General features: G+C 45.2%; 2 long non-coding RNA genes across 5 annotated transcripts in view; one reads left to right on the top strand and one right to left on the bottom strand.

The window, feature by feature from the left end:
* The window catches only part of LOC118522037 (uncharacterized), a 302,008-nt gene that overhangs the window by 234,521 nt on the left and 40,361 nt on the right, over positions 1 to 27,126 (top strand). For 2 of the 3 annotated variants that reach the window (XR_013447343.1, XR_013447341.1), the window contains exons 6-8: positions 14,740 to 14,813; positions 19,004 to 19,142; positions 19,242 to 20,055. This is a non-coding gene — a long non-coding RNA (uncharacterized LOC118522037). The remainder of the gene's footprint in view (positions 1 to 14,739; positions 14,814 to 19,003; positions 19,143 to 19,241; positions 20,056 to 27,126) is intronic. The other variant, XR_013447344.1, reaches the window with a different exon arrangement.
* Positions 6,862 to 21,714, bottom strand: LOC118522038 (uncharacterized). 2 transcript variants are annotated; one of them, XR_004910424.2, is made up of 3 exons: positions 21,330 to 21,714; positions 10,734 to 10,770; positions 6,862 to 10,108 (listed from the first exon to the last, which is right to left on the bottom strand). It is a non-coding gene; the product is annotated as an uncharacterized LOC118522038 (long non-coding RNA). The 2 variants fall into 2 exon arrangements; XR_013447351.1 differs by having other exon boundaries at positions 6,862 to 10,770.

Genomic DNA, 27,126 nt, shown 5'->3' with positions numbered 1-27,126 from the left:
AATGGTTAATAGCCAAAGGAGAAGAGTAGACACACGAAAGAGGGGGAAGAGAAATACTAAGGGAGTCAGAGAGAGGTGGAGAGAGAAGAGTGAAAAGAGAAAGGTGGAGGGAGAGAAGGAGAGGGAGAAGGAGGTGGGGAGAAAGGTAGAAGAAGGAGGGAGAAAGGGAGAATCCTTAATCTGCTTCCATTCCATTTGGGTTCCCATGGAGTAGCCTAGACCAGTACTTATAGGAACATCCCTTGGAGCTTGCCCACCTTGGTTCAAATCTTGGCTCTTTACTTGCTAGCTTTGTAACCTTGGGCAAGGCACATAATCTTTTTTTTAACTTTGGTTTCCTCATCTGTACAATGGATGCAAGTACAGTATCTACCTCAAAGGGATATTGTGAGAAAGAAATAAGTTAACACATGTAAAGCGCTTATCAGGGTGCCTGGCACACTACATAAGTGTGATCGATTGAGTACAAAAGCTCTTGGTTTCAACTGAATGTTTTTCTTACCAGCTCATGTGGCTCCTGACATCAGTCACCCCTTGCCCCCAATCTGAGCTGAACACATTTGTGGAATGTCTGCTCCTTATAATCAAAAACAGCTTAACTGTAGAAGCTTCAGGGTACTTTCCAAATTTTGAATCTTCAAAAAAGTCCTATTTTCTTTTGAATTTTATAAATTTAGGATAAAAGGAGAAGGTGTGTGCCTTGTGGGAGCAGAAAGAGGCAGAGTGAAAGAGGAGGCTTTCTAAGTGTGTCCATTGTCAAAACGAGTCGTCTCTAATTTGGGCAGACAGGTTGGAGGGGGTTCACCTTCCCTTCCTCTGGGGTTACTTCTTGGGGCCCACCGCCACGTGGGCGATGCTTTCTGTGATGGCAGGCTTTCCCCGCTACTTTTGTATTGAATAAACATGCTCGGTTTTCGCTTCCCTCCATCATATTGTCTCATTTTTACCCCGAAGCTTGTAGTCTTCACATTACTCACCTTGCGTGATATTGTTCCAAGTGTTTTTACAGGTGTTGGCAACAAGGTCTGTTTTCCAATACTGAGAACAAAGCCCGTGGAGGTTTTCCACAGTGGCTCACGCTGTCCCAGAAATCTCGTTTGTGCTCTGCAAGTGGGGAGAGGAGACCCTCACTCTGAGGGAGTCCTGAAAGCCTGTGCCTTCTCCTTCCTTTCTGGCAAGCCAGCAGGATCAGCTTGCTAAGGCTGCCTGTCCAAAGTGCCGCAAATTGAGTGGCGTATCTGAAATTTATTGTCTCGGAATTCTGAGTAGAAGTCTAAAATCGAGGTATCGCTTCCTTGGGCCATGAGGCTGTGAGGGAGAGTCTGTGTTTGGCTGGCTCCCAGCTTCTGGTGGTTTGCCGACGATCTTCAGTGCTCCTTGGCTTCTGCTCCATCACCCTGATCTCTGCCTTCATTTTCACAGGGTGGTCTCCCTGGGTGTGTGTGTGTGTGTCTGTGTTCTCTTTTTCTAAGTCACCAGTCATATTGAATTAGGGTCCACCTTGATGGCCTCATTTAACTTGATTACCTCTATAAAGACCCTATCTCTAAATTAGGTTGCATTCTGAGGTACTGGGGTTAGGACTCCAACATAACTTATTTTGTTGACACAATGAAACCCATAACACTGATATATCTGAGGAGTGTGTGCTGAAATGGCTCTTGGGGTTGACAGATTGGTGATTGGGAGTAATACTGGTTTGCTGATAATGGGGTACTTGTGAAGCAAGCCCAGTGACTATAGCAATTTTAAATCATACCCTCATTGCTTAACACTCTCTTGGCTTTTTAATTTCATACTTTCTTGGTTTATCTATACTGGCCTTTCTTCCTTAGAATTCTCAGCTGGACCCCTAAGTGTTGGTTGGCCCCAGGTCATGCACTTTGACCCTTCTTTTCCATCTACATCTTTGGGAATCTCATCCAGCTCTGTAGCTTTAAATACCATCATTAGGGTAATGTCTCTCAAATTTATACCTTTATTTCTTAAGCTCTGGTCCATCTTCTGAAACCCACACTCATATATTTACTATATATTGTCTTGTAGTCATATTCCCTTAGATGTTTAAGAGGCATCTCAAACTTTTGATGTCCAGCACTGAAATCTTGATCTTCTACCATAAATATACTCCTTCCCTTGTGTTCTCTATCTTGGTAAATGGCTCCCCTAGGTGGCTAGTCAAGTCCTAGGAATCCTTGGTCCCTTGCTTTCCCCCTCCATTCAATCCAGTTGCAAATCTGCAGATTGTTACTTTGGGATCTCTCCAGCACCTGTTTACCTCTCACCATCCCTGTGGCCCCCATGGTGCCCCAGGCCTCCCCATCTCTCACCTGCATGACTACAATAGCCTCCAAAATGATCTCCCTCCCTCTACTTTTGTTAGCCTACCCTTCCAGATGGTTCAGACTCATGGAGGTCAGATCCTGTTCCTTCTTTGCTTTAAATTCTCCATAGGCTCCTCATTGCACAGAGAAGAAAATATAAGCTCTTTACTCTGACCAAGTAGCCCACAATGGTGGGGCCTCTGCCCATCGCTCTCCCACTCCTGGTATAAAGTCATCCAAGGCCATTCCTTCCTGAGGGCTCTCATTAGCTCTGCCCTCTTTCTAGAGAGCTCTTCTTTCAGATGATCAGTTGACTTTACTCCTTTACAAGCCATTTATGTCTCAGCTCAAACGTTACCTCCCCAGAGAGGCCATCTCTGACCACTCAACATAAAACAGACACCACCCCCCCTCTGCCATTTATTTCCTGATTAATTTTAATCCTAGAACTTATCACTGCCTGCTATCTTTTTATTCATTCACTGCCTGTCTCCTCCCATTAGAATAGAAGCTGCATAACACTAGGTACATTGTCCTACTTACCCATTTTATATCCTTAGGGCCCGAAGCAGTGTCTTGCACAATTTAAGCATCAATGTGAATTTGTCGAATGAATGAACAGAGATTCTGGGCAAGAAAGGTAGAAGGAACCTATGGTTAGAATGTGTATCATGTGTCAGGCATGGTTCAAGCCTTTACTGCCAGGATTCATTTTGGTCCTCATGAAATCCTTTAAGTTAGGTGTTCTTTCCATTTGACAGATGAGAAAATGAGGCTTTGAGAGACTAAATAAGGAGACTGTTCCAACAACACAGCTGAAGCTCTAACTGGTTTCCACAGACTTTCTACCATAACATAAGCTGGAGGTGATAAGTACATAATATAACCACTGTTTTAGAAATAAAAGGGTAGGGACGCCTGGGTGGCTCAGTCGTTAAGCGTCTGCCTTCGGCTCAGGTCATGATCCCAGGGTCCTGGGATCGAGCCCCACATCGGGCTCCCTGCTCCGCGGGAAGCCTGCTTCTCCCTCTCCCACTCCCCCTGCTTGTGTTCCCTCTCTCGCTGTGTCTCTCTCTGTCAAATAAATAAATAAAATCTTAAAAAAAAAAAGAAATAAAAGGGTAAGCAAGTGATTCAAAAGTATTAAGAACAATGTTTGGTTCTGGGTCAACTAAAGAAGATACTTTTTTGACCTAATCTTGCTATGACTGGAAACTTTAATTGAAGGATTAAAGATTTCCACAGTAGAAGGTGTGCTTAGGGCAGATAATCTGAAATAGAAGTTTTGAATTTTAATGAAAGGAAACTTATTAAAAGGGGAAAAAACCAGTGGGATATTTTTCCTATTATACTGTTTTGGGATTCAGGACCAAGAGGCATATTGTAAGTCATGACTGGTGGTGGTGGTCGGGGTGGGGTGGAGGGAACATGAGCGGTTTCCCGAGATGCCCTATGTCTGATACAGAGCTACCCGGGCACAGAACTGCGGTAGGTGCTCAGGAATATTTTGTTTAGTGACTGAATGGACAGAATTAAGGTATGCAAGTCTATGTAAACACTCTTTCCCTCCTCCCATGTGCTCTTCACAATGAGCAAAGGTGGTGATGGGGAGACTTCATGTGGCTAGGTGGCTGGAAACAAGTCAAGAGATTTCACCAGGATGTGTAGGCAAGCCCCTGTGCTCAAAGTGTGTGAACATTATCCTCCCCCTTCCTAGTGTCCATTCCCCATCACCTGCATGCTCATTTATCCCTCTTATGCCTGTGCGGGAGTGAAGACATGACCTGTTACTTTGTAAAGATTACCGACTCTCTCCTATTATACTCTAACGACCCAGCATTCATCTTTTGTTGGTTGTGGTTATGTTTTGGGAAAGCATGATTTAATCCATGATGTAGTACATTCTTGGTGATAATGAGCTATGAAGAATGGGGTCCTACTGTAATTTATTTCAGTAGATTTCAAATCACTCTATAGAAATACCAGGAATAATCTCATGAATAAAAGAAATAAAGGAGGAATTTACGGGATCTTTACATTTCCTAAGGAAATAATTCTAGTACCAAAAGAAGAAACTAAATTTAGGTAATCAAAAATCAAGGTGTTTAAAGAAGAGCTGTTGTTTGCAGATCTGAAATAAGCATGTGGAATGCAGTAGAAAGTGGGAAGGGTGCCAGGTCACAGGGAGCCAGTAACATGAACTGATACACTGTTTGTGGATAAAATTATCCAGGTCAAAACAAAGTAGGTGATTCAATTTACAAAGGACATAAAAGACAATAGGAAAAGATCCTTTATATACCCAGCAGAAAAGCACCAGGGGAAGCTCTACCTCTTGATTAGACGTGGAGATGTCAGCGTAGATAACACTAAAGACAGGTTTTAGTGGAAAGTTGCACTAACATTGGGATTGTAGGCCAGGTTCCCAGGCAGCAGACTCTGCAGTGGATATTTGCATGCAGGTGATTTGGGGTCAGTGCCGTGGGAACAGCCCCTGTTGGGGACAGGGTGGGATTGAGCTGTGATGCAGCCGCAACAGAGGCCTCCTTGGTCCCACCTGGAGTTCTGGAGCTGGGATGACCCTTCAGAGATCTCCCAAATTGAGGCAAGGAGGGTGGGGCCTTTGTACTCCTATATTGACCAATTAATTAGATGTGTGCTGCCCCCAGAGGGGGCATATCCTAGAGCAAGGCAGCTCCCTTCAGTAATTCCTGGGGAGGGACTCAGCTGTGAGCTAGCAAAAGCTAACACTTTTGGCAGTTGGAGGAAGGGCGGGTTCAGTTTTGAAGGGGTGGGGCCTCCACAGGGCACCATAGTATCTAGTCTACTGGAACCAGCACTGGGGGCTTGAAAAGAAAAAAGATGGTAGATTGTTGCTTAACAGAAGATATATATATATTTTCAAAGATTTTATTTTTGAGTAATCTGTACACTCAATGTGGGGCTCATGCTCAGAACCCGAGATCAAGAGTGACATGCTCCACCAAATGAGCCAGCCAGGCACCCCTACTTAAGATATTTTCTAAGTGTGATTCTCTGTTGACCATCCACTTTTCCCTGGGCCACTACAGTAGCCTTACTATAGGTTTCTCTCTCACTTGCATGGCTGGCCCCCTTTAGACTACAGGTGGAACAGTCTGGAAACATAAATCTAGTCCTCTCATACCTCTGCTTAGTATCCTTCCATCATTTCCCATCTTACATAGTATAAAATCCCAACTGTTTGGCATGCCCTTTAAGTGGGATGACCATACAATTTATTGTATGACCCAGGACACTTTTGAGAGTGAAAGGAGGCCCTATCAATAATTACACAGGGACAAGGATCAAACCAGGACAGTTCTTGGCACCTGGAATGGATGTTCACCCTACTTGTAAGGCTCCTGATAATAGGATCGCCCCTTACTTTCACTTCACCCTCTTTCCAAAGTCCACTCCTATTTGCCTTCCCTTAGGTGCTAGACCAAATGAAGGTCTGTCTCACCCTAGGGCCCTTGCACTCATCTCTTCCTTCCACCTACTTTTTAAGGCTGTCTCTCCCTCTTATACTCTTTAGAGCTCAGCTTGAAATTTTCCCATTCAGAGAGGCCTTCCCATTTATTTTCCATCATAGCACTTGTTTATTTTATCCACAGTCCTAACTACAATCTGAAATTACAGTCACTAAATTTTAAGCTCCATGAGGACATGAATCTGCTGTCTTGTCTTGTCTTATGGGATCATACCAATGTATCCCCAGTGATTAGCCCAGTATTAGTTCATACATGTTTGGTACTCAATAAATACAAAGAAGTGAATGAAGGAAGAGCTTGGGAAGTTGTTCTGAAACAAAAAGTATGTGTGTGTGTGTGTCTGTTCAGTGAAACGCCCAAAGACCAGCAAAGGACAACACATCATCACCTACACTGGGAATTGTAGATGTGATTACTGACCCTGGAAATGTGGACATAGAGGAATGCAAAACATTAAACAATCAATTTGCAAACACCTAGAGGATCACAGTCTGCTGGACAATAACCAGCAGTTTAGCGATGAGGAGATATTGTCAGAGCAATCTAATTTCCTTTTAAGACAGAGGGGCCTTCATCAAAAGCACTTATTAAGTGTCTGCACACAGCCAGGAGAAGGCTGTTGGAGGTGGAGGGGCTTGTATTCATCTGTGAAGCATCAGATTTAATATGTGTCTTGACTTCAGCTAAAATCTGATTTTACTTCTGTGATAATTTCCTTTCACAGGGCAAGCGAATATGAGTTACTTATGGTAGGAAGTGGTAGCAGAAAGTTACAGGGTTAAGCCCAGAAGATTACTAAAGACTTTCAAAGTTGAAAAAGCCCTAATGATTATAGGTGAAATCATTTAAAGGTAAGAAAGGGTGGCCTTTTGCTCAGGTCCCCTAAGGTTGACTTTTCAGTGCTCTACCTCCTAACACCTGACTGTCCTGGAAAACAGACCTGCACTCAGATTAGCAGGTGATTTGTTCTAGGTGCATTTGGAATGGTGACCAAATGCCCTCCTCCAAGAGAGGGTTCAAATGACTTACTGGAAGCACAAATTTTAATATTGATTCACACACAAGCAGGGTCAGAATTGCAGGGTACAAGTCATACCTTTTAAGGATCAAAAAGTCACATGCATGCTCCCAGATATCAGTGTTAGGTATTATAACCTTGACTTTTCGACACAGACAACATTTTGGGCCAAGATGACACAGATTCATCCTAGCATCCAGCCATACATACCTTGCATATGTGTGAATTGAATACAAAGCAGCTGAAAAATTCCACAACAAGAAACACTTACAAAATCTTAAATATAAGGTCCTAGGAGATGGGACTGTTAAACATAGTTTAGGGGTATGACTTGTCCCAGCTATGGGGATGGGGATGCCACCAGGAAGGTCTTGTCAGCCAATGAGGAGTCCACATCAGAGAAGTAGTACCAGGAACCTAGCCTTCCAGCAGCACTCTATCCTAGAAAGACTGAAGAGCAAGGCAGGATCCTCACCCCGAGAAACCTCATTTTGGACAATGTTGAGAAAATGCCTCACATCTGTCCACAGGGAGATAGGTGGTGGCAGAAGAACCCACGTATAGTACCGGTGATAGGAGGTCAAACGGGATTTAACATTCCTTCATGTACTTAACATTTGTAAGAATTTAGTTGTGGGTGGGTTCTGGAGGGGGTGCTGGGATACAGTGTACACAAGATGGATGCCATCTTAGTTTTCATGGAACTTCAGAGTTTTCAGAGACTCCATATGGATTCACCTGAGGCGTCATTATATTTCTGGGCCTGTGGAGAATTGTGGAATTTGAGGAATAACTGAACCTACAAGAACAGGGATTCAGAGAGGTGGGGACAGCTTGTATTAACTCATCCAACTATCCAGTGACAGAAGCCTGCTTGAACAGAGAGCCTAGAAAATAATTTTACAATCCATTTTATGTTTTGTAAACATATGGGTATATTATTGTCCTGAAGAGGGCACAGGGCACAGGGCATTTGAATGTTTGCCAACTTCAATGGTTGTGGGAAGGTTCCTGTCCTCTGTATCAACACCATCGACTATAACCTCCTTTCTGTCTATTCTGCCCTCTTGATTTTGGTGACACCATATGTCCCTCCTCATTTGCCTCTTCCTTTGCTGGCTGTTTATTCTCAGTCTGTTCTGCTGGCACCTTCTCAGCTGCCCAGCCCATAAATGTGGGTATTTCCCAGGCCTATATCCTTGGGCACTCTTCTTTTCTAATCACTGTCCTCAGGTGACCTTGTCTGGTCCAAGACTTGTGGCATCTGCATGCCAATGACCCCCAACCTACTCCTCCAGTGCTAACCCCTCCCCAGGATTTCAGGCCCATGTGGCCCTCCACACATGGGCCTCTCCCTGTCCTAATGGACAGATGTCCTAGACTCTAGTGGCTGAGACCTCAGCCTTGCCTCTCCCCCGATGTCTTCCATCTTGGCTTATTCAGTGACTGAACAAAGACCTAGACATTACCCTAGATTACTCTCTCTCCTTTAACTTCTGCATCCAACTCATCCCAAGTCCCATTACTTCTTCCCCTAAACCCTATTTCTCTTAATCTCCATTACTATAACCCTGGCCAAACTAAATTATTGCAGGAGCTTCTTAACTGATTCTCTTCTTCCACTTTTGGCCCTTAATAACTATGTCTGTCAGCCAGAAGGGTTCATTTAAACATTGATCAGATTACGTTACTCTCTTGTTTTAAAAAAGTGATGATAGCTTGCTTAGTGCATTTGGCATAAAATCCAAGTTCTTTTTCTGGCTTAAAAGCCCTACGTGCCCTGTACCCCCTTCCCCTATGCTAAATGCTTCTTCAATAAGGAAGGCTTCCCTGGCCATGAAGCTAAAGTAACACCTGGTTACTCTTTATCGTATGCCCTTCTAGACAGCCTTCCTATTACTTACCACTAGCTGATGTTTTTATTATTGATTTACGCATTTACTTATTCATGGTTTATCTTCACCCATTGGAATGCAAACTCTAAGAGAACAGGAACATTGCATCCCCAGGACCTGGAACAATACTGTTCTACGGCAGAAGTTCAACCAATATCTGTGGAATAAATGAGTATGAATGCCTGAAGGGTCCTATTATACCATCTTGTCATGCTGTGGCCTCTGCCTGAATTGAGTAAGTGTATCAGTTGGCTCTTGCTGTGTTACAAGTCATCCCAAAAGTTAATGACTTACCACACAAGCATTTACTACTGCTCACAAGCCTACAGGTCAGCTGGGCAGTGGTGCTAACTAGGGCCGGGTTTGGTTGATCTTGGTTCAGCTCATGCGGATCTGTGGTCACTGGCAGGTTGGTTCAGGGCTGCTTGGTCAAGGAAGGCCTCACTCAGAAGTCTGGCAGTTGCTTGGCTGTCAGCGAGAGTGACAGGGTGACTGGGCCATACGTCTCGTTCATCCGGGAGCGCGGCTTGTTCATGTGATAATCATGGGTCCAAGAGAAAGAGCAGAAGGGCTCAGGGCCTCTTGAGGCCGAGGCTTAGCACTGGCACGCCATCACTTACACCAGATTCTGTGGGTCAAAGTGGGTCACAAGGCTGGCCCGGATTTAGAGGGTGGGGAGATTAACTCCACTTATTGCTGGGAGGAAATGCAAAGTTACGCTGCAAAGGCGTGGCTTCAGGGGAGGGTAAAGAATTGGGGGCATTTTTGCAATCAATCTACCACATTAAGGATGACAACAAAAGTGGCCACGGTAGAGTACCACATTCGCCTTTCCAGACAAGCGCAGAAAGAGCATGTATAAGGCCCAGAAGCGCCTCTCCATCAGTCCATGGGCAGAGGGGGGGGTCACGAGATCCGGGGTGTCCTCGGTTGCATTGTTGTGGTCACTGGAGTGGCAGGATTGGCCCCTGGGTGTGCTGCTGTCCACACAAATTTGCAGACTCCTCTGTCTTCAATGGGAACCGCAGGACTCTGGTCCTTCCCGATGTTCCTTCACTGTCACGGGGCCAGAACCTAATTCCACGCTGCGTGCGGGGCAGGGCCTAGGAAGGTGCTGATGCAGGAGGGCAACAAGCACCTGGGCTACATGTAGTACCAGATGGCTCCCAGTTTGCACACATCTGGCGAAAAATAGTGTTAAATCGAAAAGCGCTTTTTTTTTTTTTTTTTTGGATAAGACTCAAATGACTCAGAATGAAAGGGCCTTGACACAGGCATCTTAAGGGAACTCCTTAAAAAGAGGAAACCAGTACGCTCAGCTTTGTCCATGCCTTCCGAGCAGAGTAGCATGTCTGCATCCTGAGACGTTCAAGGATAAAGCAAAAAGAGAAAGTGTTTGTTCCAACAGATAAGTTCTTTCCCCAAAAACGCACACGCTGTCCTGAGTATCGAAGTTATTCATGACACCTAGATGATCTGGAGCTTGCCACTGAATCCCAGAATTCAGAAGCTAACTCTAGGGGATTACAAACTTGTCCCAGTTCCCTTGCTTGGTCGACAAGAGCTCCCCTGTCCTGGCTCCCAGTCTGATTCTTCTCTCACCTTCCAAGCTGCCAGCTCAGGTTTAAGTTCTTTCTCTCCACTCAGATGCAGATGATTGTGTTTGATTTGAACATATCGATTCCGAGCAGGTGAGAGTGGACGTAGCCATTCAGCTGGACAAATATTTAGATCAGTGATATGTCCTTTGGAATCACCAGAGCCAAATGTTTCCTTTTCCCAACCATTTAACTTGGCTACATACCTCCCCAGCATAAAAGATTCAAATTCTTTCTAAATTTCATCTATTAAGAAAATACTTCTAGGCTATAGCGACCTGATATCTCCACTGGGAGCCTTGTTCCTCTCCATACTCTGAACAAATCGAATATGAAACAGATTGAAATGACTCAGCAGCAGGGCTTGGGTCTCTGTGCAAACTTACTTGTTCGGTCCACCAATCTTCAGGGCCCTCTTGCAATCTGGCATACAAAAGAAAGAAAGAAAAAAAAGTCAATGACTACCTTCTACTGTATTTGGAACTCTTCTTGCTTCCCACAGACACATTCCTAAAGGCACCAGTCATGGATGAAGAACTCCACAGGGGTCAGAGTTGGATCCCACTAGGCTGTTTGGGACATGTGGGTGAAGCAGCAGAAACGCAGTGTTCTCAGAGCCTCTCCTTCGTGATTCATGGCTCTCCACCCTGAGCCGCGGGACATGCCCAAATTTACCACAGAAGGAAACAGACTGTGAGCTTAGAGGGGCAGGGAGGAAACCAGAGGCATGTCTGGGATGATTAGGCACATGAAAAGAACACTATGGGAAGCTTTGCTTGTCCTCCTCTCTGGCTAGAGGTGCATAAAGTACAATAGACAATATTGGAATGTGGCAGATGACAAGGCTTATGTTGGATGCAAGTGTTGAGTAAAGGAAGGCTTTGGATGGCAGAGATGGCTTTCATAATGGAATAAAGGGGCCAGTGTGGGCATAGTGGTTATGAACCCCTTCCTATTTCTCTGTATGGAGAGAGCCCACTTCTCTGGAACAATGGAAGCTCAGGTGCTTGATGGTGCCCACGTTACTGACCTCTGACCAGCAGGACTGGTTCTGGTAGATCAGATATCTCCTGACACCCTTAAAAAGGGACTAGAATATTTGGTACACTGGCATAATGAAAAGATCCCCAAGCTTTACCAGCCAAAAAGCAAAAATAAGGTCCCATTATGTTTGGTACTCACATCTCCACCAAGTCCATATTACAAGTTTGCAAAGCTTTCCTCCATCCTCTGCACCCTTTCACCAAAGCGTATTCCTACCAGTGCCTAAGGAGCATCTTCACGGGCCCACACATCAGCCCGAGCCTCTGACCTGCAGTGTTGAGCTGAGCTACCACTCTCTCCTGGCCTTGATGACCTGGTTGGCCTCTGCCCCAGCTCCCACCGCTACTCAACTGCACAGGGCTTGACACCTTGGCAGGCTTTGGCAACAAGGAAGAGAGCTCTTCTCCTCTCGTGATATGTCCAGCAGCAGGGGATCCTACAGCAGGGTTGCTTTGGCCCCATTCTATGATAGGGTTTAATAAGACCAGCCCTGTACTTCACACATTTACTCCTTTCTCTCCCTGGCATATGCATGTGGGGCAGCTGGGATGGGAGCACCCAAATCTCTGCCACCAGCTTGAGTCAGAACGATGACTTCCCTCAGGTTTTTAGGACATGTTGCTGAGTCTAGTTTACAATCCAGGCTCTTCCCATCATGGTGTGGCCTTTCTCAGGTACCCTACCTTCCCTCCATGCAAACTGACTCGGGCTGCCTTCCCTTCCCTCCTCCTTCCCACTCCATTTATATTTGGATCCCAATGGTACACAGAAATCACATGCTCTCTCCAGGTCCCCTCAGGCCCAGGGTAAATCAGTTGAAGTAAATAGCAGCAGGGATGGGGGTTTCGCCTAGCCTCCTCTGCCAGTCACATGCAGACCTTGTTTCAGTGCAGTGGAGACTTTTGTCATTGCTGCCATTTCTCTCTGCTGCTTTGTCTGTGGCTTCCTGGTATCTGAGTCATTGCACTCCCAGGCCACCACACTTGGCTCAGTCAGGATACCAGCCACAAGGCACGTCCCATGGGGCAAGAAAGCCAGAGGAGGGGCAGCCAAGGGTCAAGCACTGGTGAGATCTTGTTCAAACAAGAATTTAAGAGGATGGCCTCAGAAGGGCTGCTGATCCAGGGGTCTAGAAGTGGTGTGGTGATCAAGCAAATGGTGTTTGAGGCTGATTGTCCTAAACACCTACAATTGTCTACTACTCACCTGTGCAGGCCAGATTATGCTTGCTCTGCCGATGGGCCAGGCTGACTTTGAGGACCAGTCAGGCATCACATGCCCCAGACAGGTAATAAGCAGTAGCTAAACCCCCTCCTTGGGTGTGGGGGATTGTTTATAAACATAAAAAGAACCAAAGACTATAATTCCTTTGTAGTGTTGGGCTTAACATTGCAACTAACAATATTCTAACTGGTTTGGAAATTGGGAATTTTCTATGCAGTTTGGGTTCTTTTGAATTTCAGCTGCATACAGTAGAGTAGAGCCCCCACCCCCCCATAAGTGGGAGTATACAACAGCCTGGGTATTCTGTTACTGAAGAGAAGATGAGTTTACTCCAGTCTCATCCTCATTTTCACAGAGATAATTGCTTTATATTCTGCTTTCTTTTTCCAGTGTTACCCAGGGAGGTCTCTGATACCTCCTTAGAGTCACCCTGAACTTTTCTCGCACCTATTGTGTGTGACATATAGTTGCTTAGGGGAATGTTATGGGGTAATTCTTGTGTTTCAGGAGATGAGGAGTGACTTGGGTGGCCTGTGAATAATGAGCTGAAGGTCGTTATCTCTGTTGCTAACTCTACAGCTGAGCAGCAGCATCACAACTAACCAAACAATCCATCATTCATTTACTCATTTAATTAGAACCTACTGTGTGCCCATCATTTTCCTTGGCCTTGTGGACCATTAGACATGGTGCCTGTCCTTGAATTGCTTACACACCAGTTGGAGACACAAAAGTCACACCCGTGAAACAATTAGCAATCCCCTAATTGCTCAACAGCTCAACAACGCTGAACAGAGAAAAGGGAGAGCTCAGGGTGGTTGGGAATGAGAGAGCATCTTCAGGAAGGAGATGGCATGAGAGGTAGAAAGAACCTGAGTTTCAACAGTTCTTGTGTCTCTACGTCCAACAGGGAGAAGCTGAGATGCTACTGCACTTATTACAGGCCAGTGTTGGGTACCAGTGGCACTGATGTGGTCCCTAAGGGGTCCTGGGTGCCAACGCTGGGATTAGGAAGGGAAATCAAGGTGTCTAGGTACTTGTATGATTTTGAGAGTGAGCAGCTCCTTAAATTTGGTACTCTAGGTGCCTCTAACTTCTCAACCTGGTCCTATCATTCGATGGGTCCTATCACTCAATTGCACATGCTCTCTCTCTGTTTTATTCCCTAGGCCCACATTCTCTGTATTTCTCTTTTTATTAGTGTTATCGTTCTCCCTCCTGGCTGTTTCTCTCCATCTTGTCTCTTCTGTTCTTTTCCTTTCCCTTTTTGCTAGTCTGTCTCTAGTAGCCTTCCAGTGCCCTTCAGTGATGGGCTCCAAACATTTCCAGATTCTAAAGTAGGCTGGTATACAGGGGTCATGAGGTGGGTACAAGCAATGGCTGTGACCTGCATTAGCATTCTTATTTTTAATACTGTGATAACAATAATACTGTTACATATCAGAACCCGTAGGTCTTTGGATCTGATTTCTAAGAAATCCTAACTTCTTTCTCTGTAAGAACCTCTATGTAAAGGAGTAAGATGATTTAAGTTTCGTGGAAAAATTAACTTTAATGAAAGGAGATTAATAAATTTGATATTTTTAGCCAACTAATGCTTCTAAACATCTTCCCTTTGGAACATAAGCTCTTTGTTTATTTACCTGTCTACTGACCCCTGTCTACTTTATCTCCAGCACCTAGAATAGGGCTTGGTACACATTAGATGCATGATACATATTTGTCAAATAAATGAGTGTAGAGTTTTAGGAGTTGAAGGTATGTTGTAAAATGAGGGAGAAGCTGATGCAGAAATAATCCCAGGAATAAGGCAAAATTATTTTAAAAATTGGAGATGAAGTTTGAAATGGAAGTTATGCTATAGCTCAGTTTCTTAGACCTCTGAAGTAATAATTGGCCTGTAAGCTTGGTCTCATCATGTAACCACTGGAGGCCTTATTGCCTTCCTCTGTAGAGGGAATGAGAAACAAAGTAGAAGATCTATCTGCTTAAAAAAAAAACCCTCCATTTCCTTTCCAATGTGTGGTCCCATTGGAAATGACTCCATTTGGTTTTGATTTCGAATTTTTTTGCCTTTTCTCCCAATTCCATCTCCATTTGGTGCCTGGACAACCCTTTGATCAGAGCCTCAGAGAACCAAACACTGAATGGACAGCATCAGCCAAGCAAAGCCTTGCTTATGAACTTTGGGAATAGAAGTAAGTTTCTCATGCACGTTTTCACAGTTTAAGCTTGTGTTTTCTCAGTTTTATTCTGTATTGCTATCGGTGACAAACACTGAATGCACAGGTTGTTCCTTTGCTTCCTGCATTCCTGCTTTCATGGGCATCATGCCTTGTTAAATAATGTCAACCTGCTGAGCAGGTACAGAGTAGGTGGCCTGAGAATCAAAATCTGTATGGCCTACAAGGAAGAAGGTAGATTACAGCCCCAGCCCCAGCCCCACCCCACATTCTCTGGGCCCCTCTGGGTAAAGTGCCGGACATTCGCTTTGCATAGTCCAGGTATTCAATAGATGTTCATGCTTTTCTTTTCTTCAAGAAGGAGGAAGCTATCTTTAGATGCTAAAATCTACTTTTGTATAAAGAGCTGGAATATCACATCTTAACAATATTGAAGGTCTTTACTCTGCCCTTCTTGTTTTGCTCGGTGTTATTCAACATTTTTCTTTTTCCACTTGGTCAATACTTTCCTCTCAATTTGGCAGCGGCATTGACTTAGTTTTCTGAGCCGGAAGTGATGAGAGGGATGGTGGCAGCAAAGACACAGAGAGGGGTAGGTGGAAGGCTATTGTCTGACATGGAATAAAAATGAATGCAGCTGTGAGACTGCTTCAGTTGTGAGTGTGAACAGTGGTAGCACCAGGTGATTGCTTGAGACAATCTTGGAAGATCCCCATCTTTTAGAATGGGGGTTGCAAATTGGCAGCCTGAGAGCCAAATGCAGCCACAAACATAACAGTTTGGCTAGCAGAGCATTTAGAGATGTATTTGCTAGGTAAATCTTAGGAGATGACCCACTCCCTAATATCTTGTCCTAGATAAGTAACATGTTTATGCAAATTGCCTGTCCCCTATCTAGAGTTGACTATAACAATCCATACTCTGATGTCAGTTGAAGCTCCTTTACGGAGGTTCTCCCACCAAAAGAAGACCTACACCAACTCATCACCAGCTCCCTTGTTCTTCTTCTTGGCATTGCCCAGAGTCGTTTAAGCCATCATCACAAAGTTTGGTGACCATGTCTGCAGACAGTCACTGCAAAAATTAGCATCTTGATTGACTACTAGAAATTGTCTGACTCCATGTTTCAGAATCTCTTCTTCCACTTTTCCCTGCCATGCTAGATATGTGACAAGCCAAACCCTTTCTGTGTCAGTCTTCACCGCATTGAGCTCTGTTGGAAGCCTTTGGGAGCTCAGTGTACAAAGGAGATAAGCCAGGGGCATGATGCTTGTTTAACGGTTCTCTCTGTAGTATCCTTGTATTCTTAGCTCCTTTTTTCTTGCCCATTTCCTTGGTCTTTTATCATAAATTCCCTGTGTTGTTTCTATACCACTCTTGGCAGGATGGCCCATTGTATGCCTTTATTAGCTCAACTTTGTAAGGAAAAGGATGCCAGGGTATCATTTGATGGTTTTTCTCTGCTAGCTTTTGGACACTCATATTTACTGGATCATCACATTTTAATACCTTTGCATCCCATTCTTTCGCCCCTCCCAGAAGCTGTTCTTTTTTTTGGGTCCTTGGTTCATCCCATTACAATGTTCCATGCCTACTCTGGTGTCAGAGATGGGCCTCCCCAATATCACACCACCTCCTTTTAACTCCTGTGTGAGAATGTGGAACCCCAACCACTGGGAAGTTTTCTTGGAAGGCCATTTGATTCTCTCTTAAAGATATCACGAAGGGGATTTCTACGGTCACTGAGTAGGAGGGTAGGTTTCAAGACCACTTCAGTCTATTCCAGCTTTCAAAAAAATTTTATTTTAATGCAATAAGTTTATTTGGGGAATATTCTTGGGATCTACATTGTCGAGGGAATAATAGAACAGGATTGAGCAGAGGGGGATGTTGAATTCCAATGCTGTTACAGCATTTTTCTGCCATTTTTTAAATAGGGCACTCTGAAGCTGGAACATATTTTCAGAGCTGTCCCAAATCAGGCAAGGGAGCCAGGTTTTTATCCCTCACATGGACCAGTAAATTGATGTAGGATGGCCTCAGGAAGGGGGCATGACCCTGGCCCTTTTCCAGCCTTTAGATTCCGAAAATGTGTTCAAGGATGTGTTTGGCCATTTGTACAAAGGGGTCTGCATGCATATATTCCCAAAGTGCACACCCAAAGCCCTCAGGATCTGGTGCCTCACTAAAGTTTTCTGTGATTATTGCCTTGAAAATATTGTCTGTTGATGACACTGGTAAGCACACTTATTAGTAACGGGGTATTTGTCTCAGCTAGAAGCGAGGGGACAAAGAGAAACACAGCATGCCAGCAGGTAAGACTGGACTCCAGAGAGGATGACAGGGGCTGGGGGTGGGGTATGAAGAAGGAGGCCTCACCTTACAATACACCTCTCAGAATGGAACCTGCTCAATTTTTAATTTTCTGCCTTGGGCATGAAACATGCTTTGTTTTATCTCTAGCTTCTGCTAGAGGGGGTCTGAGTATTTTCTCAGCTTACCTTTTCCAGTGTCTCAGACTGTTCACTCTGGGGTGCCTTGCTTGTGGTTTTAACCTTTTATCTTTCTTTGTGATGGTTGTTTTGAGTTTACAACTAATCAAATATTCCATGGGCACCCTGGGGTTTGACCGGTCAGTGAGGAGCCAGAGACAATTCAAAGCCGATTTCCCACTTTCCAGACTCACTGAGCGATTTGAGGAAAGGAGGGAGCTCCTAACACATGGAGTGTGAATTGTGTGCATAAGCAACTTGAAACCCAGGCAACCTTCAGCTCAGGATTTCCTGTTAATCAGCTGGGTTTTCTGGCATAGCAATGAGCAAATGGCATTAATGAGGTAGGCACAGATGATGGCACAGGGGCTCGTACAGTTAGTAGGAGCTGGGCCTAGCAATGCTAGAGAAACAATAAGCGAGGGGGCTTATTTTATCCTCTCTCTTGCTTGCTTTCTTTCTTTCTTTTTTTTTTTTTACAGTAGCAACTTTTTGGCTGATTAAAGTACTTTTCCTGCTTCCAAGAGGGAAGTGTCTTTTGTACTACACACTAGAATGTCAGTTCTCATTACTAAGCCCTAGCTGTTCAAATGCTGTCTGAATCTCCCCAAGGCCTCCTTGGGGAGGCTGTAGGCAGAAATTTCAAGGAGCTTATGCCAATTATTTTCTTTCTATCTACATATTGATGGCTGACCCATGGTAATCATGTGAGTCAGGTGTTATGAACACTGTTTCCTTTATTTCATTCATGGCTTTTAAGACAGATAAGATTTTTTTTTTTTAAAGACTCTTTTCCCCTTAGCTTCCTGCAACTGCCATTTTGTTTTCTACAGCAGACCAGAGAGAGAGAGTGACCTGGGGTGTTTTTTTTTTTTTTTTTCCAATTATTTGGGCCTTTTTCACACTGATTACCAGAGTTAGTAGAGGATGTATAACATAAACATATTCTGAGACCTCAGTGGGGAGAGCAGGTGTAGAGCTCTGGGCTTCATTGTTTAAAAAGTCTATAATTTAGGGTCCTTTTACTGTGAAGTTGCAGATATTAACCTGGCAACTCACAGGGGAAAAAAAAGCAATTAATTGAAGGATATGTAGTAGTCATTTATCAAGAGCCAAAGCTGAAGATCAAGTACCAGAAAGTATGGGCACCTGAGAATTTAGATAGCAGGAAGTAATGGACACTCTCTTTAGGGAAGTGTCTGTGTTTTGAGGTCATCTTGAGTTTGTGCCCTTGTTCTGTTCAAGATTAAAATTTTCAGAACAATCTGGGTTGACCCAGCTTGGGCCCATGCCAACCTCTTGGCTGGATAAGGGTGAAGAACCTTAACTGATAGTCCTTCTGAAATTGTTCACAACAAGGGAAATGTGCAGAGTGTAGCATGTTTGGATAGGCTAAATCAGCAGATGACCATCCCAAGCTGAGAGGTCCTAGATTGCCCTAGAAAGGGATGTCCAATGCCCCAGTCTTACACTGACTCTTGTCATTATTACAAAGCGGTAGGAGAGTCGGCTATGGTCTGAATGTTTGTGTCTATGCCCAAATTCATATGTTGAAACCCTAATCCCCAAGGTGATGGGGTAAGCCCTTGGGGAAGTAATTAGGAGTAGATGAGGTCATGAGGGTAGGGCCCTCATGATGGGATTAATGCCCTTATAAAATGAAGGTCAGAAATGAGCTCTCTCTCTCTCTCCCTTCACTGTGTACACATCAAGGAAAGGCCATGGAGGACATAATGAGAAGGTGGCCATCTGAAAACCAGGAAGAGGGCTCTCAATAGACATTGAATCTGCTAGTGCCTTCATCTTGGATTCCCCAGCCTGTTTGGAGGAGTCCTTGAACTCTCCCAGAACTGTAAGATAAAGATATTTGTTGTTTAAGCCACCAGTCTATGGTATTTTGTTAGAGCAGGCCAAACTAACTATGACAGACCTCTTTCTCCTTTTCTCAAAGCGGCCAGATGGACTCCATGTTGCCTCCTTTGAAAGGAAGATGAACCACAGTCACCCTTCTGAATGGTAAACTGATCACTAAGAGCAATCAGGTTCAGCAGGTTCCATCCTAGCTGAGAGAAGAAGCTAGGGTACGTGGTTGGCTCAGACCCTATCTTCCCGGGCTCTGAAGATTTTTCTTGAGTATCTGGAAATGCCAGAAGGGTGAGTGATGACTCTGCCAAACTCCTGCCTCCCAGTCATCCTCTTTAGCTGATCAGACAGGCTTCTATCAAGTCTTAGTAGGCCTCATGTGTATTATTTATTTGATTAAAAAAATTGTGTCATTTGCTTTTAAGGAGCCTCTGGGAATGAGCATAATTAAGCATAGATTAAAATGTCTGAAAGATTGAAAACCACCATAATGATATAGTGAAACAAATGCAAGAAGCTTAAAAACATCCCCACATTGTCATTCCATCAAAGCATCCCCATTTACAATGATACCCTAGAAACCAAGCCTCACTGGAAATGATCAAACTGGGATTTCAACTCTTGAACATGGACAGTGATTCTAATAATTTGGGAAGATTTATTTGTAAAAGAGCTCATCTGTACCATCGATGGAAGCTAAAGGGCATCAGTTGGATTCAAAGGAGAAGGAAGAGAAGAAAGAAGAAATGGAGGGGAAAAAAGGAGAAGGAGGAGGAAAAAAAGGAGAAGGAGGAGGAAGGGGAGAAGGACCCCCTCAGACACCATAACAAACACAGCAGGGGAGAAGCAGGGGATTGCACACCAATGTCCGAACACTTGCTATGAGCCAGGCGATGTTTTAGGTGAGTAAGATGGGCACACTGTGGAATGCAGGGAGATTTGAAACAATTTAGATACTTACACAGCCTGAGACCGTCTATGAAGTTATTGGGTGTCTGGCAGGGCTTTTCTTTGTCAAGGTGATTTTGAGTTGGGTGAAGAGAAGAAAGCAGCCCTGTGAATATCTGGGGAGGGGTTTTCCTTGCAGAAGGAGGAGAGATCGCCAAGGCCAGGAACCCAGGCAGGAGGAGGGCCAGGTTATCCTTCCTGGAGCCTCTCGGGGAGGGGAGCAGGTGCGGTGCACGTCGGGATGGGGCAAGACTGACATGGAGAACAAGGAGGCACTCAGCACCCTTTCTGGAGGGCCGCTCTTACGTGCCTTGAATAGTCAGTTGCTTTGGGCTGTAGGTAATAGAAAACCTAACTAGGGGTAGATTAATTATATAAATTTAGAAGTTTTTTTTTTTTTTTTAAATCAAACGATCGATCTGAAAATTGGCAGCTCCAGGGTCAGTACCCTGCAACTCAATGATATCATCAAGTTCCTGGGACTTTCCTTTCCATGTTTTTTCCTTAGGATGTCAGAGGCGAATTTTCTCACAGCTGCAGGGTAGATCCTACAGCTCTAAGCAATGTGTCTTCACATAGCAGCAGACCACACAGGAAAGGGAATGCATCCTCTGACACCTGCCTAAACAGGGCTCATAAGATGTGCTCCCCTAGACTAGGAGGGACAGAGGATGTGAGCTCAGGCATGGGACTATCTGTGCCCAGCACAGAAGCTGTCCCCAAGGTGGCATTTACAATAGGTTTGCCCAGATCCTCTTAGGAGAGAAAAAGCATGGAATAACTGAGGTAGGGAGGGTGTCCCAGGGGAGCCTGTTGTTCCAAGCTCACATGGAGGAACAGGGCCACAGTGGTCTTGACTGGGCTTTGATGGGGCAGGAGGAGAGGGTTGCTGCAGTGGTAGAAAGGACATAGCAGTGTCCCCATCTTGGACTGGAAGACAGAGAGCGGGGGAGAGCTGGCAGAAGAGGGCAGTGTTAGCAGGGCTGGAGGTGCAGAGTCAAGCTGGAGGTAGCAGGTGCAGGCTCTGAGCAGACTCCGTGGGCGCATATCTTAGCCTCTGCCCTGTACCTCACCATCTATGAAATAGGGGTGATAGTAGTGCATGTCTCGTAGGGTCTTAGGACAAGCAGGCATTTAGTACATAGGAAAGCACGCAGAACAATCTTGGCATACAGCAATCAGTAAACAAAGGATGGCTATGGTTTTATCGTTATTCTCTGCCACTCACCTCTTCCTGTGTCAGATTATCCTACGTTCACTTGCAGATGAGATTTGCTCTACAGATCACAAAGAATCTTCCCATGCGCTACCTCCTCGATCACGCCACTCTCTCTATAGCACCTCGTGGCGGCCACAAGCCTGAAAAACCTTGTGGTGGGGTCAGAGCTGCAGACAGTTCTCAAGAGCCTTTGAGAGAGGCTGCCCCTGCTCCTCGCAGGAGCCGCTTGCCCAAGGGGGACTTCTCTGGGCATGTGGAGGAGAGCAGTCTGGGACCCTGCCTCGGTTAGGGCCAGGAAATGCAGCCGCAGCTGTTTTTTGCTGTTCATGAGGTCAGGAGTGTTCAGCGGCTTCTCGGTGTGCCTGCGAGGCGAGGGTGGGGGGTAGGGAGTGCAGGGGAGCGGTGTGAATGGAGAAGCACGACCTTTTGATTTCTTTCCTTACCCACAGGAGCATTTACTCCCTCCAGAATCTGGGTGTCTGTGGAAGAGCTGAACTCTGTTTTATGAGAGGATTTTTTTTTTTTCCTTCTTCTTCTTCTCGTTTTTTTCTCTTCCCATCAACACTTGTCAGGGATTCAAGGCAAAAAGCCTGGCAGAGGCCTGGGTTTCTGTACCAGCTCAGGCAAAAGATGGGTCTAAACAGGGAACAGAGAGAGGCATTGTTCCAAACACTGCAGAGTGGGAAAAGTAGGTCAGGGAAGAAAATGCAGGTTTGACAGAGCTGGGAATTGAACTTGTCACCTCAGAGCTCATTGGTGTAGAAAGTGAGCAGCCAGCAAGGGACCGGGGAGTAACTGCAGTCTGCTGCCAGGGTAGGGGCAGACACACGCTGTGAACAGCCACCGGCGTGATGGTCATCGCCTCCTTCCAGGGCCAATGCCACCGTCCTCCCTCCTGCCCCACACTCAAAACCCCTACCCTGGGAAACGCCCCCAAGTGATGATTCTAGACGGGAAGAGCAGCTGAGACTCTCTCTGCAGAGTGCCAGGCGGCAGCTTCCCAGCCACCAGCTGCATTTGCAGGACTGGGAATTGAGACAACCTCCCCTCCTACCCCCCCAGACGAGGCTCTAATTACAATCAGCATCACCTTCTAGGAAACTTCTGGGTGGATGGCTACCAGCAGAGAAAAGCTTTCTCCTCACTACCCTCTGGTTGGTACTGGAGCCAGGGGTTCTGGCTGTAGCCTGGGAAGAGAAAAATACCTCAGTCAACTTGCCCAAATCTTGGTAATTCTCCTACTTTCTCCCAGAGTCAAGGTGTGGAGCTATTCTGGATGAAGGGTGCTTTCTCCCTGACTCTTACACCATTGCATTTGGAAACGTCTTGATTTCTTGCTCTGGACAGAGCTTCTTCTTCTTCTTCTTTTTTTTTTTTTTGGGAGAGAGAGAGAGAGAGAGCACAACAAGAAGTGAGGTTGAGGAGGGGCAGAGGCAGAGGGAGAAGCAGACTCCCCGCTATGCAGGGAACCGGATGTGGGGCTTGATCCCAGGACCTGAAGATCACGACCTGAGCCAAAGGCAGACATTCAACCAACTGAGCCACCCAGGTGTCCCTAGACACAGCTTTTGCCTCATAAATACCTCCTCCTCCCTGCGGGTCTCAAACATCTTTCAGTAGCAGTAAGAGTGACTTTGTGTGTTTTTTTTTTTTTTAAAGATTTTACTTATTTATTTGACAGAGAGAGACACAGCGAGAGAGGGAACACAAGCAGGGGGAGTGGGAGAGGGAGAAGCAGGCTTCCCGCCGAGCAGGGAGCCCGATGCGGGGCTCGATCCCAGGACCCTGGGACCATGACCTGAGCCGAAGGCAGACGCTCAACGACTGAGCCACCCAGGCACCCCAAGAGTGACTTTGAACCAGTCATTTCAGATCTGCCTGCCACACCGTTGGCACTAAGAAGTACAAGTTCACTGGATATTCCAACATGCACTTGGATCTGAAAGAAACTTGTAGCTACAGATCAAAAACCTCTGTGGCCACCACTCATTCCCACAGCCTTTCTTTTGTAATTAATGACTTGTTTTCCGCCTCTGTGAAATGGGGATAGCAGTGGGAATGGCACCACTTATTTAAAATGGGAAGACTATTAGGCAGGATCCAAAGACTCAGAGTCCATTTCCGCCAGCTATTCATCTAGTGACTTTAGGCCATTTATTGAAATTCATCCCCTCGGATTTCTCAGGTATAGAATGGGACTAATAGAATTTATAATGGAGTTGTGAGGTTTCAACCAAACACAAACGAGGTTCACGTGTGAAAGCACCTTTCCCAGTCTTGGTGCCTAGAGGACAATCCAATGTTTGCTTCCTTCTTTCCCCATTGTTGATAACATTGAAAGAGTTTCTGGAGGATGTGTTTGAAGTTAGATATACTTAAGACTGGTTTAAAAAAATGAAACAGAGAATAGGATATGTCTTGCCATCCAGTCCTGTAATGTCCAATAGAGTAGCCACTAGCCACATGTGGCCATTTAAATTTAAAATAATTAAAGTGAAAATGAAAAAACACAGGTCCTCAGTCACTCTAACCACAGTTCAAGTGTTCAGTGGCCACGTGTGGCTAGTGGCTATCCTATTGGACAATGCAAATAAATAACATTTCCATCATTGCAGAAAGTTCTGTTGGACAGTGTTGAAAGAATTCTTACAGAAATTACTTTATCATAATGGTCTTTACCAAAAGTACAAGCTTCTTAAGGCAAAACCCAGATGTATTTTTGTCTCAGAGCATACAATCTTCTTTCAGTGCCATATCCTTTAAGACACACAGTATTTCTCTAAAAAAAAAATTTTTTTTTTATCATGGTAAGGGTATTCTTTAATCCCCATCCACTATTTTCCCCACTCCGTGACCCACCTCCCCTCTGGTAACCATCAGTCTGTTCTCTATAGTAAAGAGTCTGTTTCTTGCTGTTTCATTCTCTCTCTCTCTTTCTTTTTTCCTTTGCTTATTTGTTTTGTTTCTTAAATTCCACATATGAGTGAAAGCATATGGTATTTGTCTTTCTCTGACTGACTTATTTTGCTTGGTAGCTCCATCCATGTTGTTGCAAATAGCAAGATTTCATTCTTTTTATGGCTGAATAATGTTCCATTGTGTGTGTGTATATATATATGTAATATATATATGTATATATATAACCTCTTCTTTATCCATTCATCAATCGATGGACACTTGGGCTGCTTCCATAGTTTGACTATTGTAAATAATGCTGCAATAAACATTAGGGTGCATGTATCCTTTTGAATTAGTGTTTTTGTATTTTGGGGTACATATCCAGTAGTGTGATTACTAGACCATAGGGTATTTCTAGTTGTAACTTTCTGAGGAAACTCCAAGCTGTTTTCCAGAGTGGCTGCACCAGTTTGCATTCCCACCAACAGTCACGAGGGCTCCTTTCTCTCCACAACTTCACCAACACCTGTTGTTTCTTGCATTGTTGATTTTAGCCCTTCCGACAGGTGTGAGGTGACACCTCACTGTGGTTTTGATTTGCATTTCCCTCGATGAGTGCTGTTGAGCATCTTTTCACAAGTCTGTTGGTTCTCTCCTCCCGCCAAGCTCATTAGAGAGAAAGGCCTATGAGGATGATTTAGGTCAAAGTGAAGCTTTCATAGTGTCCTCCCCTGTGTGGCTTCCTCATATGGGAAGTGAGGGAGAAGACACCACCACCCTTTGTAATTGTACTGTGGGACGGAAGAGGTGACTTTAAAGCAGGTAAGAATCCCTCCTTCGGACCTCCAAGAGCTGAGTCAGACAGGAGGGTTTTGGGGTCTGGGGCGAAAGAGGTTGTTGTTGCTGATGGTGGTAATGTGAGTAAGGAAGTTGGAAAAAAAGAATCTTAAAAAGAATGAGTGTTTGTGAAACTAGGAAGAGGGACATTTTCTAAATCCCAAGATGCTTTGGCTTCTGGCTATCAGTATTAGTGAAAAAACTTTTTGGTGGTCATTTTCCACCCCAAGGACCCAAGTGCCCCAAGGACCTGTCACTTTAGGCTTCCATATGACATCCCCTCCTCAGGGCGCCGAGCACCAGTTATCCAACTGCTCTCACTTTCTGTGATCCAAATAGAGCAGAAGAAGTTTCCTGGAGGGATTAAAATGCACACCTGAGTGACTCTAGCCAGCTCCAGCCTGGAGAGAAGCAGAAGTCGGGGTGATGGGAGCGGGGAAGCATGAAATGAGTCAAGGTTAATTCAGCATGTGAGGGAAGTTTGAATTATTCATTTTCTGACCCAGTACCGGGTACTTTCTACTGCAGTCTGTTACAGTCTCTTTTGGGGCACTCTAGTCACACAGGTTTCTCAGCCACCTTTTACAACCATGCCTTGTCCTCTAGTGTTCAGCAAAGGGATTGCCAACATAGGCCTCTGGTGCCAATCGCAGTCTAGAAGCTGCCTTTCAGGGGCACAGAGATGTGGCCCGGCTGAAAGGAGGAGGGGGCAGCCACTTAGCACTTCATTCCCATTTGGGCTGAGTGGTTGCGAAGGACAAGAAGGGAGATTAAAAGCAAGAAGTGAGAAAAGCATCTGAGGGCTCAGAGGAGGGTGGGAAGGAGGAGGAAGTTTCTTAGAGGTGTGATTTGGTTTCCTTACGTCATCGAAGCTCTTTTGTCTTTAAACAACATTTCCAGTGGGAAGTTCAACTGAACAAGAAACACAATCTAGACAAAGCTCTACTGACTTAAGCAAGGGGGGAACGTCATGGAAAGAGGCGAGGGCTTATTCGGAGAAATCAGCGCCGTGGGCCTTGGCTAGCCAGTTCCTGCTTGGTAGGGGCTAGTTCTCACGTCTCACTGCTCTGCGAAGTACGCGTCGCAGAATATGCCAAGCACTTTCTGGATCTCTGAGATGCTTTGGCTGGCATTTTATTTAACTTGTGACATTTTTGACTGTGCTTCTTCTGGTGGGCGTCAATACTGCCCCAGCCTGCGGTTGTCGCTGAATATAAAATCCCGTTCAGTTATCCCTTTGTTCTAATGGTCACTTCAGGGCCACCATTCCTGACCGGGCGGAAGGAGCTGAGTGTGGATGAGGCTAGCCTGTGCAAGGCTAGCGGCCGACCCTTCAGGAGCAAACTGCACTGAGGAGCTCCAGATTCTAACCTTTTATTTCTGGTTGAGCCTAACTCAGAAGCCATTTAAAGTAGACGTCACAGGCTCAAATGCCTACAGGGTCCATGTAGAAGGAAAGGAGTCAAGGAAATGAGTGAAGTGGGTCGGGAGGACAGTGGTAGGGAGTCGTGAGGCCCGTGGTCCCGTGCAGAGCACAAGGTGGGTATAGGAGGAAAGCCTGCCCTCAGCTCGAGCAGCTTGGTGTCAGAGAGGAAGGCCAGCCCAGCATTTTTCAGACTTGCCAGTGTTTCGTGAAGTCTCCAGATTTTTAAATATTGGCTCAAAGTCAGGTCAAGCGAAAAACACTCCTGGGCCAGATTCTACCTGTGAGCCACCAGGTTGCAAAGCATGATTTGGACTCATTGTGACAAGGCTGCTTCAAGTACACTGATTTGCACAAGTTTTGTGTTGCATGGCTCCCATGATCCTGAAATCCCCCCCTAAATGGCACTAGTACCAAATAAGGCCAAGGGGTAGACACCACATTCCCTTTCATGTGAAGCTGTTTTGCTAAGTGGTTCTTCCCAGCCCTCAGCTGTAGAGCTCCTCACCCTGTTCCAAGCCTGGCCTGGTCTTTCTTGGGGATTGGAAATTATACTCTCTCTCCTCTTCCAGCTAATTGCTTTAATGCATCCTGAATGTATCTAGGCTGCCGCCCCTAACCACTGGGTCATCACTTATTCACAGGCCT

This window comes from Halichoerus grypus, chromosome 4 (assembly GCF_964656455.1).
Source record: "Halichoerus grypus chromosome 4, mHalGry1.hap1.1, whole genome shotgun sequence".
NCBI lineage: Eukaryota > Metazoa > Chordata > Mammalia > Carnivora > Phocidae > Halichoerus > Halichoerus grypus.
The sequence above is the reverse complement of the archived record's forward strand: the minus strand, read 5'-3'. Positions and strand labels throughout refer to the sequence as shown.